Source organism: Oreochromis niloticus, linkage group LG5 (genome assembly GCF_001858045.2).
Source record: "Oreochromis niloticus isolate F11D_XX linkage group LG5, O_niloticus_UMD_NMBU, whole genome shotgun sequence".
Lineage (NCBI taxonomy): Eukaryota > Metazoa > Chordata > Actinopteri > Cichliformes > Cichlidae > Oreochromis > Oreochromis niloticus.
Window position 1 is genome coordinate 31,505,563 of NC_031970.2, and position 15,042 is coordinate 31,520,604.

Genomic DNA, 15,042 nt, shown 5'->3' on the forward strand with positions numbered 1-15,042 from the left:
TCATATACCTGTATGGGCTTTAAAGGCTATAAATGCAGGTCTCAATGAAGTGCATTTGTTGATTGTAAAAAAAAAGTCAACCTGTAACCTCACAGTTGGATCAAGACCTCTCTTTCAAAAAAGAGAGAAGGAAAAAGAAAAAAAGGACAAAACATTTTAACATAGAACAAGAAACAAGCAAACAAACGATGGTACAAATGAGTTTACTTGACCTAAACGGTGTGGAGTCTGAAAGGAGGCACAGGAACATTAATTAAGAAGGCTTTTACAAAATAAACTGATTTAATCTGTAGGTAAGTGATGCACTATAAAAATATAAAGATCATTAAATCTGTCAGTGTTGTTTCCGTACTCGGTAAATCAAGGTAAATCAGTCCATCACACTGAGCCATAGCAGAAGCTTCATGGCTCTGATTTGCTGCCAGCACATCGGTCAGAGTTTTTTTCTATTCGTGTCATTACATCACCAGCACCCGGCGTTCCCTTCCGTTCTGACGGCTAAGTTTTTTTTAACACAGTTGCTGGTAGCAAACTTGCACACGCATAATACTTTCACACCGCTTTTATGTGTCAATCAATCACTCGAGGTTACAACGGAGTGAGCCTATCTGAAGGTTACATATCTCAACTCGCTGAATCCTTTAACCCTAAAATCACTTTTTTTCTTTTAACTTACTTCTTTTCTTTCAGTATATCTGAGATTATCTCCTGTCTCTGCGCCCCCCTCCTCCTCCTCCGTACCCACTGTGTCCTATTCGCTGTGCCGTGCTCTCCGGACCCTTCGCTCCCTTTCCTCCCCTCCTCCCCTCCTCTCTCCTCCTATCTCCCCTCCTGCTCTCCGTGCAGATCTCGACGCACACGGGCACAACAGATGGTACAGTACCACAGGCTGCAGGAGCGCTAGAATCGGCTGTAGAAGTACGTTTTATTTCTCTGAACTTCACAGGGACGTAAAGTGTAATAGGAGTGGGGAGTGAGGACAGACTCGACTTTGACAGGCACTGGATCCTACGTTTAGTGACGGAATTTGGAGTCAAGGTAAGTTGTGGTGTTTTTTTTTCTTTTCTGAATAGCCGTCCACATTTTGGAATGGAAAAGAGGGGAAAAAGCGACCACGTACAGGTTTTATTTTATCGATCTGTTTAGTAAACCCAAACATTTGGGTTTGTTCTGTAGAATGTGCTGAATAAACTGACTATTGCAACCTGACGATTTTGGTGACTATATATCCATATATATATATATATATGTATATATATATATATTTAATAAAGTTATGTGACATCATTAACACTTTTTCATTAGTGATCGCATCCACAAAAAAGCTGGATTTGAATATGTAACAAAGTCCGCTAATAAGAAGAATATAGAAGAATGAACCGGAATCCTTAACACCTCTAATCCTTGTTTAATTATTTATTTATTCTTAACAGCAAGTTTCACTCTAGTTTCTATTCCCAGAGTTTATTACAGCACTCTATCGTCACTGGCTCCCCCGGCACAAATACATGCACAGTGCGTGCTGATGCTGAACGTGCAGGAGATGCTCTCACATCACCCAGATAAATGAAATCATAAAACGATCAGTGTTGGCGATTGCTGCTCCGCAGAGCAAACTTTCACCGTGGGGAAAAAAACGCTGGCAAACGGTGACATGTCAAAGGTTAATAATGTTCCAATGTTGAGACCTGCTGTTGAACGAGATTTACCTTAAGTTATTCTGTCATTGCTCAGAAGCAGATGAAAACTTCCAGATGTGAATGTAAAAAAATGACTTAACCTTCCTGTCGTGTTCGGGTCAAATCCGGTCAAATTAATCAACAAAAAGTTGATTAATGACATGTTTTTTATTATGCCTCACATATGTCATGAGGGGCAAATGTTTAGCGGTAATTTAAACCACTAAATTGCACTGATGACCTTTGTATTAATTCAATTAAGTTTAGTTTTGTTGGAAATCTTTGATTTTTTTTATTTTTTATGCTGAAATCAGGATCTCTCAAGAACAGCTAGCAATGGATAGAAGCCGTACCCTTGCCAGATGATTGAATCACACTCAGAATTACATAGGAAAATAAATACTACAGCATTTCCATTATAGAGTCATGCCATTCATCATTAACTCATGTCCTTAAGGTACTTTAAGGAGGGTGATGCCCTGGTGAGCTGTATGTAATGATTTGTTTAGTCCCAGAAGAGGTCCAGACCTCCGCTTAACCCCATGTGGCCGCAGTGGCAGCAGGAAAGTGCAGCAGATTACCACCTAGCCTCACAATTTGTACACAATTAGATCTCCGGGGAGAGAGCTGCTCCAACTTTGCATTGCAACTGCTCTTGACTCTGCGTGAGCTTGTGGCACAATAGAGACTGCTTTGAAAAAGGCAAATGCAAATGTACGAATCTGTTATTGTTGGTTTATCTACGAGGACAACAGTAACATTGCTAATTAATAGAAATAATTGGGAGAAGAGCAGAGCTGGTTCCCCTGGTCTGTGGAAGTAGCTGTGGGATCACTTTCACGAGGTTTGCTCATTCATATCTGTGCTTTTTCTCAAAGTACTGCAGCACATTCAATTATGTAATATCACACTGTATCCTTTGTCTTTGAGATAGTTTATTTGTGCTCATTAAAATTTTTGTGGGACCGTTGAGAGCCACTAATGTGCAAGACCAACATAAAAAGCTGAGTTGAGCTGAGCGCCTGTACTGTGTGTAGATCTGAACACAGAGTGAGCCACAATATTGGTACATAAATTGGTATGTACTGCAGTGAGATATCACACAGAGGACCGGTGAGATTATCATATATATATAGCATTTCTTTTCTGCTCTAACAAGTGGAAACAGTGATGCAGTGATGAGGAGGAGCAGAGGAGTTTGCTCATTTTGGAGGAGGCAGTGCTGCTTACACAGATGCTCCCAGTGTGGTATTTTTCATTACATTGTTTTCAGTGTTGTGAGAAAATAAACATAGTGGGCGAGGGGAGTTTAATGACTTAAGTTAGAAGAAACATCCACCGACTGTGGCAGGGTTAGATCTAAAGTAATAAGAGATGGGACGGGCTGTTTTTATGAGGACTGTAGCGTGTGAGTGCGGTCTCTCCTTTTGAAGAGCAGAATCAAAAAGCATGTGGATACTCAGCCACTGCAGAGGCTGACTGTTGTATTGACTTTACATAACACATATGTGAGGTATGCCTCATAGATACACATTTTTTACCATTTAAACTGCTTATTTCACTTTTTAAAAAATATTTTTCCAGACTTAATAAGCATGCCAAACATATTAAATGCTACATTTCAGCAGAGAGGAAATTAAATCGCATGATGCATTGTTGCTCATTAGAAACCATTTCCAAACAGCCTGCAGACCCTCAGTTTCATAAATGTGGTGCCATGCAAATATGATGTGATGCTCACAGCAAACCATATACTGTAAACAAAATAAATCATGCTGACTTCCACTTCCACATACGTCAAATGCTGCCACTATTATCTCTGATTCAGGGTGCCCTGTTTAAATTAATATGCTTCATTTGACGGCTTTCCTAATTTTGCTGCGGCTCCTGTCCGCCCATCAAATTGAAGCCAAAGCTGGCCTCACATGACTCAAGCGGCCAAGCAGGAATAAGTGACACCACCAAGTCAGAGACTAAGTGCACAGTGGCTGCTGTATCCGTGCTTGTAGCACTCCATTTACAGTGAATCAATACCCCGCTGTGACAAGTGAGTGAGAGGAAAATAAGGGGGATACTATAGTAAAAAATCCTGCAGTGATACCTGTGGCAGCTGTTAAGCAGTCACGCAATGCAGCATCTAACATTAAGCTGCTAATCTCAACATGAAAGAGAAGACGCTCACGTTTGTGACAGAGAGGGAGGTTGCATTTAAAATGAGTACACTGAGCATACAGTGTATGCATACATTACTGGTTGACTGTCAGAATCCTTGTATGCTCCTACGGTAGAGCTCCTATAGTAATGAACAGCCTTCCAGATCATCCTCTGACTGTTAACACACCTCACAGCAGTTATAATAATAAATGTTATTACTGATTTATTATTATACATTGGGAGGCTGATAAAAGCAGAAGAAAATACATCTGTGGGATTGACCATCATCACTTTCACGTGTGGCATGCAACAGTCAGCATCTGGAATTGCGCATCGATGTATAAAATCCATAAAATATAAAATCCGTCAGGCAGACTGTCAGCTGCACTGAGCATCATCCTCTGTTTTTTAATCACACGGGACATTTCATGTATTTTTTTTCTCTGTCCTTCTATCCAGTTTGAAGTTGGGTGACTCTGTTTGAAAACGCAGATGCAAAAAAACTCTTTGTGCATCAATCCAGTGTTTAGAATCTAATTATGTTCTTTTTCTTTTTCACATAGACTCTGTATGAAAGATGGACATAGCTTCTGTGGAAAGTGAACTCAGTGCATTCTTACTAATCAGTGAGAGACTCCTCACAAAAGAACTCTTCCCTGACCACTTCAAGTCTTACTAAATATGACGTGATGTTGGAGTCCAGACTGGTTTGACTGGCTTCAGAAACTAAGATGCAACAATTACAAGTTACTCTGTCCAAGGCTTTAAAAGTCACAGTAGTTACGTCCATCTTTCATATACAATCAGTGGAATCCAATGAATCCACACCCACAGAGCTCTAATGATATACATTAGATGAGTTTATTTTAAAAAAAAAATATTTAATAAATGGAACTTAAAACTATTTTGTGAAATCTATCTCAGCTGATGTCTTTTTACTCGTGAGATCCTAGTCTAATATCAGACATCAAGTTTTCAGAGGCTGTAAAATAGGCTCTGACATCTGCACGCCTCAAGAGTTGTTCAGTATAATGATACTTCCACAGCACTGAGCTACAGACTGTAGTTGCACATGCAATATGTATCAGGAAACTATTTTTGTCCATGTTTCAACTTCCACACACCACTGACTGTGCAGTGCCTCGCATGGATCATTGTTTACTCTCACCTTTACTTTTTTAAGATGCTTTGTTTGTTTTTCTCCTTAGTATTGCAGTTCTGCTTATTTACTGCAACGTGTTTTGTAATTTGGTGTTATGAGGGAGGCAGAAGCTGACGGGAAAAAAAAAAAGACACCAGTGCACGCTCTGTAGAACAGATCAGCTGTGGATTGTCAGTCTCTCGCCGTTGCTTTCTTATTAGGCTGGTTTCTTATCTGCAGGCACTTGGGACAAGTTGTTGACATGAGTCATTATGGGTCGTACCAGGGGAAGACACGGAGCGTGGTTGTGTTGTAACATGTCACGCTGCCGGCTCTGTTTACGGAGAGGAAACAATTAAGAGCCTTATAAATTGAGAGAGTGTGTCCATGTGGAAATCACGCAGGAAGGAGTTGTTTCTATCCTCAAACCTCATCTTTAGAGAAAGGGTTACCACAGCACCGTGAAGCTTCAAAGAGCCACCCTGCCTGGCCATCCACAAATAGAAAATTTAAAGGGGAATTTTAAATTGAAGCAGATTAATATTTCACCTCAGGATTGATTCGCTCTGCCGTTGTCTGACATTTTCATCCGCAACTGAGTTGCTTATGCAAAAATCAGGCAGTGACGTTGGTGTGGTCCTGATCTGGCACATCTCCTCCTTTTCACACTGCATTAGAAGTAATGGGCTACCTATTGCTGTCATTTGGCAGTTTGTCACCCCACTTTGCCTGCTCTGTTATTTTCTCATTCACAGTAGTAAGAAGAAAAAGGGGGTTAAAGCGGTGTTGATTTGTTGTGTTGCATCTTGAAAAAAAGTGTTGTTTTCCTTAATATTTGAGGGTCTAAAGAAAATTTAGACGTTGACATTTTGCACATCATTGCATGTCTGCAGTATGTTTCTGCCCTATGGAACAAAACGCTGGTGAAATGTGTTGAAATTTCTAACGATATTTCCTTTTAATTTCTGAAATCAGTTAAAAAAAATTACTGTCGATGTAACAAGATTATTATCTGGGACAAAAAAATGAAGCACTTTCATGTTTGTTGTGTTCAGCGCATGAGGAATGTTATTGGTTTTTCTGTCTCTTTTAATATTGTCTCGCCTACATGTGGCTCTGGTCCCTGTTGCATGTTGCACAGTTGAAGGACAGGGGCAATCTGTTTTCATTAAAGTTGCATGACAGGACCTGAATACAACGGGGCTGTTGCGTGACTACAATCAATGGCGCTCTGGTCATTTGTCTCCGTGGTCACGTGGGTAGAGATGTGCCTTGAGTTGCCCCCTGAATCAGGACTTAATGGGAGTCTGAATTCAGCCTGAGGGATAGAAAGTGTTTTTTAGACACCTTCAAACGGAGGCGTATTTCAGCTTGAACAGGCTGTATTGTCTGTGTGTGTTTTCTGACTTCGCTCTGGATTTCAAGCAAGATGACAAGCTCAGATTTGTCAGTTTGCAGTTTTCAGAAGTGCAACACTGCGGCTTTGGCTTCTGGCAGAAAGGAGGAGAATGGGGAGGAAAGGCTTGGTGATAGAGCTGGCAGCTTTTAAGACAGTGTGCAATTAAATCAGAAATGTTAAAGGAGGGCAAGGATTTTGTTTTTTTCTAAAGGAGGCAACTTCAATCATACGTGAACTGCAGGCTTAATCACTATTGTCTCATTGTATATTCTCAAATTAGTAATTTAAAATGGAAGTAGGATTCTGATTTTTAATCGTTGTTTAAATAGCTTGGCATTGACTACTTGTATGCAGCTGCCATTATCTTTATTGCCTCAATAAAACAGAGCATTAAACTTGGGGTATCTGAGGGGTTGTTGACCACTTTGGGGACCATGGAAACTGGTTGTGAACACAACATTGACAATTTGTCACCTTGAGAGAGAAAGCTAAAGCAAACAGTTGACACCATGCTGTTACACAACTTCATAAAAAGCTGTATAATGAACCACAGGAGACGAGGGCCCGGAAAACAGGACCCCAGAAGCAGAGGCCCAAAGCCAAAAGCTTGGGGTGATGCTCAAGTGATAGTTCAGGACTATAAAAGGAGGTTACAGAACAGAAACCTAAATCCACTAAAAAAGCCCACTATTCCCTCTCTTACATCTGATTTTCACTGTCTCAGCTCTTGAAGAAATTAGCACTCTTTTTAGGTGCTAAATGTACATGTTTGCCTATCTTGTGTGGGTGAAGTCTAGCCTTTTACTTTTAGAAGCAAAACAGAAAGTCATCTAATGGCTGATATCCTTATTAACCTCGTTATCCTTATTCTCAGAGTGTTTAAGACAACACAACCTTCTCAAGAAAAGTTATGTTCGAGATGATTTATATCAATGCATATAAAAGCACCGACATGCATAGACGATCCAGTGAAGCTCGGTGGACAGCTTATGAGAGGGGCTCTTACAAAAAAATGCAAAAAAGTGTCTTTCCCTGATGAGCATCTACTTACCTTATATAAAAGAAATAAATTCTCAGCGTCAGGAGCTGCCATTTCATTGCTCTAAAGGTCTTTGTATGGCGATATAATCCTAAAAGACAGAGCGATTAGAGCTTTAAAGCCTTGCATTTGTTGACACTATAAGACCTGCAAGTAAGCCTTCATACTGTTTTGAATTATGACTATATATTATGCTCCCAGGATCATTTAATACTGTCAGGATTCCAGCACAAAGACTGAGGCTAAAACTGTCTTACGCACTACAAGAATATATCAAAGCAACATATTTAATCACTGGAATACACAAGTGTAACTATTGTTAGATGCTCTCCTTGTGCCCTATTGATGGAACAGTTTTGCCTGTTTTCTCTCGTGGCTTTGCATGCAGCATATAGCTTTCAGTTCTTGGGAGAAATACACAGATACACTTGCCTCTTTCACCTCTCACAGTTAGATTCAGAACACCTGGGTTCCCAAACAGAGTTGACAACACTCTCATGACACCACTTAATGGGATTGTGGATTTTGGGTTGAATGAAACCCAGGATATCCCGAACTTGCTTGCTTTGCAGCACATATCCCAGCTGGAGTCAGCTCTCTTTCTCTGGTATTAGATTGGTTTGGGCTGATCTTGTGGTTTTGTGTTTATATTTATTTCCCGCTACAATTAGATATTTGTTTTTCCATTTGAAAGTTTAAAGTAAATCTAAATTTAGATGTTCATGAACAGTGGAACAGTAGGAGTGCTAACAATGGCCCAAAACAGTGTGTTTAGGTAAACAAGGAGCCGAACTCAATAATAAGTTTCGATATGCCAAACAGGACTGCACATTTAGGTGATAGTTCTAAGATCATCATTGCAAAAGACCCATCTATCCTTCATACATGTTGTTGTATTATAACATCCTGATGGTGTTCAGCCATATTCCAAGATTTCAGACAGTAGTTTTGTCTCAGTCTGTCCCATATCTGAGCAAATTTGTATCCTTTGCTAATTTGACAACCTTCTTCTTCAATAAGAAGTAGAAGTTTCACATTGAATGAATCCCACTCGACTACAGATAAGGGAGGAGGGAAACTGAGCCGAGGGAGCAGGTGGTAGACTTGAATGAGTAGATCTAATAAAAAATCATTCAAAACAACTGTTCCTGCTCTTCTTGCACGAAAGGCAACAACAGAAGCACTTATCTGTGCTGTAATGTACATGAATATTTTATCTCTACTCGCTGTTTGGTGACATAAACAAACGTCTTGGACGTCCAAAAGATGAAAAAAAAGTCTTCCAATTTTAGTAATATGCAGCGTGCAACACACACCCTTCTGCTCAGTGCGCTTCTCTGCGTTGAGCAGGAGCAGTACTGTACTATGATGCCACACTGACTGTGTAACCAAGGCAACTAACAACAGGCAGAGTGAATGGTCAGATTAGCTGCTGAAGTGTGAAAAGGAAGCGTTTCCGATTTTACATAAAGCAAAATGGTCAAGCCGTCGTACATCAAAACAGCCTGTGAAAAGCAGAAATGAACAATTTCCATGTGTGCACTTTATCTGGTTTTCTCTGTTGCATAAACAAATACCACAGAGAAGATCTGGAAATTTTGCAGATTCTCACATTAAAACAGGAATATTCAAACGCCTAGCTCAAAAGATGAAGCCGCGTAGCCTGACATTAGGCTGGAGATGAGCTAATCGCAGACTTCAGGAAGAGAGGGATTGGTGGGGGTGGATGCCTCCATTAGCGACTCGGATTCACACCTCAGTCATTCATCTCACTGCCTCCCACCGCAATGACCCCCCTGTCACATGTTCTGAGTCACCTGGCCCCTCGCCACTCCTCCCTGCTTGTTTTCTCAGCGTGGTATATACGCTTCTCTCCCTCTCATTCTCTTCTTATGGAGCGCAGCAGCACACAGAGAGGAGATTAACTGTATCACTGCCTAGACCAAGCAAGAAAAGAGAGGAAAGTATATTTAGGTACAGACAGCTACTACTGACTGGAGAAAGGCCTCAGAGGTAGGCTTTCTTCATTCACGTGGGAGGTAAAGAAGCACCAGTTCTAGGTTTTTTTTGCAGTTAGCCTGTTCTTCCGGCTACATTAACTTATACAAAAAAGGTCAAGCAAGCATAGGAGGACCGACCCCATGGGTTTTTAGTGTACCTGCTCCTGTTTTCCCAGCACACATTCGTATACATTCATTTGCCACCAACCATCAAAGAGTTAAATGAGTCAGTCACTTCAGACTGGCTTTGTTGTGCCTCAACAGTTGCATGTTGTTTCTGCCAGGAACATTGTCGTCATGAGAGCATTATTAAAAGAGAGCCACATGTCAAGAAGCATGCGTCCTTTTAAAGGACTCTGTCACTGATACATAGCAACAGCAATGAGAACACTTAAATCTGCCGTACATGTTCAAAAAAGTGCCACTGGATGAAGAAGTGTTGTAACCTCAAGGGCCTTTTTGCAACTCTTCAGGAGCTTTTAGTCACATTACATGAGCGTTATTGGTAGAGTCTGCTCTATTTCAGTGGGCAAGTTATTGCAATTGCAATACAATGTAACAAAGCATTAATGTGCTGCTGGTTTCCCATAGTTGGCGTTATGTGTTTATATGTGCTTATAATTAACGTTGTGCCATCAATTTCAAATGCAATAGACAGGAGTTTTTTTAACAAGCACATGTAGAAGTAGTGCTTTTCCAGTCATTTACAAAGGACTCATCTGTGTTGCACTATGTTACTGTATCATCAGCTCATAGGTTACAGATTTACTCCATCTGTGTGTGCATATGTGTTCAGTATATTTGGCAAAAATCTCTTCTTATTTAACATTAAGTACAATGAAGACATTGTTAATGACAGTGTTGGGTAAACAAGGCTTTAACCACTTTTGGAGAGTAACTAGTTGCCAAGTTATTATCTTACTATAATGAGCCTATCGATGTATATACACTACTAGTCAAGGGTTTGGACACACCTTCTCATTTAATGGTTTTTCTTTATTTTTATTTTTATGACTATTTTTATTGTAGATTCTCACTGAAGGCATCAAAACTATGAATGACCACATATGAAATTATGTAGTAAACAAAAAAGTGTGAAATAACTCAAAACATGTATTAGATTTTAGATTCTTCAAAATAGCCTCCCTTTGCCTTGATTCCTGCTTTGCACACTCTTGGCACTCTCTCGATGAGCTTCATGAGGTCGTCACCTGAAATGGTTTTCCAACAGTCTTGAAGGAGTTCCCAGAGATGCTGAGCACTTGTTGGCCCTTTTGCCTTCACTCTGCTGTCCGTCTCATCCCAAACCATCTCGGTTGGGTTTAGGTCAGGTGACTGTGGAGGCCAAATCATGTGGCGATCCATCACTATCCTTCTTGGTCAAATAGCCCTTACACAGCCTGGAGGTGTCTTTGGGGTCATTGTCCTGTTAAAAAAATAAATGATGGTCCAACTAAACACAAACCGGATGGGATGGCATATCGCTGCAGGATGCTGTGGTAGCCAGCCTTCCTACCACAGCATCACACCACACCATCACACCTCCTTCTCCATGCTTCACGGTGGAAACCATGCATGTAGAGGCCATCCGTTCACCTTTTCTGAGTCACACAAAAACACGGCGGATGGAACCAAACATCTCAAATTCGGACTCATCAGACCAAAGCACAGATTTCCACTGGTCTAATGTCCATGTGTTTCTTGGCCCAAACAAATCTCTTCTGCTTGCTGCTTTTCCTTAGTAGTGTTTCCTTAGCAGCTATTTGACCATAAAGGCCTGTTTCGCTTAATCTCCTCCTCACTTCATGAATGAAAATTTTAAGAATGGGTTTTTGCTAATAAAATGAATGCAGTAATTTACTTTATCAATTGTTAAATTGTAGCAAATACTTAACAACAATGAATAAAAGGTTTAATGTGCTGTGAATTAACTGCTCGTTGTGTTGCTTTGTATCAATATGCTGTGCAGAAATTCCACATTTCAAGACCTGCAACTTAACAAACTCTTGTGTACACAGAATGGAGGAGGAATCTGCTTAAATTAACAAGGTTTTTCCAGATATGTTTGATCTAATGAACTTCCTTTTTGGGTCATCCGTTGGTACATACAATAAAATAAGTAAGACTAAGTTGGAGTGCTGTGCTGGATCTGACGTGGTTGGAGTGCACTCTTGTCTCCTTTCAGAAGGACAAATGTGATCACACTGTGGGTGTGAAACATGCATGAATGCCTAGAACAATTTAAGCATTGGCGGAAATGCAAACTGAATGACGTTTCTTGGGTGGCTCAGCGCTTGTCTGTGTGCAACAGGAAGTATCGCCAGCAGAGAATGAGTTTTGCTTTTGGCTCTGCCATGGACCAGGTGGGCCTGGGCTGGTGGGCAGGCGCGATTCCACCGGGACTATCAAGGCCATATGAGACACAGCTCATCATCCCTCACTGGGTCCATATGGTGGGTCTCAACACGTACTCACCCCAGTCTGAGGTGTTAGAGTGTGTTCCCTCCAGAAGGCAAAGTTCTTTCTCCACCGTGAATATGTCATCACTTACAGATCGAGCTCTTGTTCCATTTCACCCATGTGAGGACTGTGTAACCATGGAGACTGCACTTAAGCTCATGTGGAACTTGTAAACCACAGCAGTGTGATTCTGTTTGCAATTGAATTCTCTTAAAGTCATTCGGCGGTGTCTCAAACATCTGCTTACCTGCGCACGGTGAGAAATGTAGCTGCTCCACTCAGCTGCTATTTGTAAAGCAGCTACAAGTTCAGTGCAAGCCTGCTTCTCTTTTTAAGCATCCAAAAGCATACAGCAGTGACACCATCCTAATTTTCATGAACATTCTGTCAAGGGAGATTATGCATTCCTCATCCTGCTGCCCCCCCAGAGAGAATAGCTGGTAAATATGATGACGCTGTGGTGTACATTGCAAAAATGACCTACTTACTTAGACACTACACTGTATGTAGGTTTCTGTGGCAAATGTTACAAACTGGATCTTTGATATTTTGCAAACAAAGACAAAAATGTTATTATCTCTAGTTTACATTGCGCTAGTGATTACTGACTCTGCAGAAAAGCTTTTTAACAAACAGTCTTTGCACAAGCATAAAGGCAATTTCTCTCAAATAGGACATGAAGGTTGAATTAATCTGCTCTGTGGCAATGTTTTAAAGACCTCGGCAGACATTCTGCATATTTATGACTGCAGCAATGTCGGATCTAATTATTGAATTTGTGGTAATTTACTAACTCTCTTTAACAAATTTGCCACTTAGGCCCTCGTGCCATATTTTTTATAACTGCTGAGCTAGAACAACTAACTTTCCAGCTTTTTGTCTTTAGTAGAGATAAATTATCCTCACAAGCTCCATTCTGAAAAATCTACTGTCCACCAGAAAATACCCAACCCAAAAGTACACATAGACCAGCCTGTTTGAAAAAGTAATGCTTTCCTTTGTGCATAGTTTTGTTGGGTGTACAGTATGTGACTGTCAGAACAAAGTACTGTACATGCATACTAATAAGGCCTCTGCCTTGAGCTGCCTGGATGATTCCTGGATTCCAGATATAAATCACTGTAAAGATTTTTTAAAAGGAAATTTATAGAAACAGTTTTTGCTATCTGGACAATAATGAACTTATTTCATTTTTGTTATAAAGGTTTTGCCTGTCTGTGCACAAAACTATCGTAGCTGCCAACTAAAAACTACTGACTTTAAATGAGGTGTATTGATTTTAATCATTATTAAATGGCCACGCGTCTGTTGTCCGTCCATTTGTACACAGTCCACAGTGGTATCACCTGTAGTAGCATCTGCTTGCACATAATGATCACCCAGTCACATAATAATTTGGTCTTCACCCCAAATTGTGCTCAAGGTGAAGGTCTCATTTGTCTTCTTGCAAGCAATAACATATAAATCGTAATTATTTCATTATAAGTTTCACTAAACACTCATTTTCAAAAAATTTGAATTCTCTAGCAATTATTTCATGGTTCAGACTGTAGAGGGTAAACATCACCTTACCTTAATTACCCTAAAAAATTGTGAATGTATCAGCATCTGTTGAAACCTACACTCCATTAAACTGTGAGATGAGCTGCACACTCCCACACAGCGTTTCTCATTTCTTTGGCTAATTAACCACATATTATTCCTTATAGTACTAACTGTGGAATTCATGCATTGTTCAAGATGATAGTTAAAATTCTTGCACTCATAATTTTTTACATTTATAGGTACATTTACATGTACCTATAATAGGTACAGTATAGGTACATTTACATGTACCTATACTGGATGGCATATAATTTCTTACAAGATTTCATCATGAAATCACCGGCCCCCTATCATCTTTTTAGCTGTAAACCATAAATGCTTAAAATGTGTATGCTATGAACCATTTCTAACCGAATTATGTACCCAAGCAGTGTTGGTCAAGTTACTTGAAAAAAGTAATCAGTAACTAATTACTGATTACTTCCCCCCAAAAGTAATCCCGTTACTTTACTGATTACTTATTTTCAAAAGTAATTAATTACTTAGTTACTTAGTTACTTTTTAAAAACACAATTTACAACCTGAATAGGTGATAAAGCGATAGATCTTTCAGCCCAATTCTACTTTTTCTGCATAATCCATCATACAAAATGTAATCAAATGGAAATGTCTCTTTTTAAAACTTGTTTTATTAGTTTTAATCTTTTAACTTTATGCATCAAGCAAAAATTAAATTATATGCAACATTCTCTGACTGGAAGAAATTTGTTTAACATTTAAACCTATTTTCTGCACATTCCAGCACATAAAATAAAATATTTTTTTGTGTTTACACTCACTCTTTCAAATAGATGCAAGTAAAACAGCAGAAAATAAATAAAGTCAGAGGCTAGTTCCTCTATTTTCACCTGTAAAGCAGGACCGGGGTAGGCGGAGGTTTACCCTGGTGCAGGTGTGCCGCAGCGGTCAGTTGAAGACTCCGCGAGTTTCTCTGTGAATTTCCCATTACAGTCGTAGCGCACTCGGCGCTTGCTTTTTTTTCGCTGTAAAAAGAAGTTTTCTTCCCATGCACAACGGAAGCTAATGTTTTTGTCACTTTTTATGGAATCAAACTCAAAATAAGGTCAGTACTTCCACGCTTTAAACGCTGCACGCTCATACTTGATATATATTTGTACTTGATATATTATCCATTGTTGATCTGCAGACAGCTGTTGTCACATTCTGGCAAAAAACTCATGGTTTTAGTAACGCAGTAACGCAGCGTTCCTACGGGAAAGTAACGGTAATCTAATTACCGTTTTTGCAATGGTAATCCCTTACATTACTCGTTACTTGAAAAAAAAGTAATCAGATTACAGTAACTCGTTACAGCCCATCTCTGTACCCAAGTGACTGATACTGATCAATATTTCTTGCTTTTGGTGCACACGTATTTGTATTTGGTTCACAAGTCTTAAAAAACATCGTTTGCTATAGACTCTCTGGATGTGGATGCCAGTCAACAACAGTACCCTTAGAACATGCAACAAGGGAATGCATTCATGTATTGTTGTCACAATACCAAATATTGCTTGGGTCCTGACATCCATGTGGATGACATGCACAACCCAGCTAAACATTGT

At 39.9% G+C, this 15,042-nt stretch overlaps 1 protein-coding gene across 1 annotated transcript in view; it reads left to right on the forward strand.

The window, feature by feature from the left end:
• The first annotated feature begins 724 nt into the window (after positions 1-724).
• camkvb (CaM kinase-like vesicle-associated b) overlaps positions 725-15,042 on the forward strand; it is a 40,403-nt gene continuing 26,085 nt past the window's right edge. The window contains exon 1 of the mRNA XM_003442619.5: positions 725-1,038. The gene's annotated coding sequence lies outside the window, so the exon portion shown is untranslated. The remainder of the gene's footprint in view (positions 1,039-15,042) is intronic.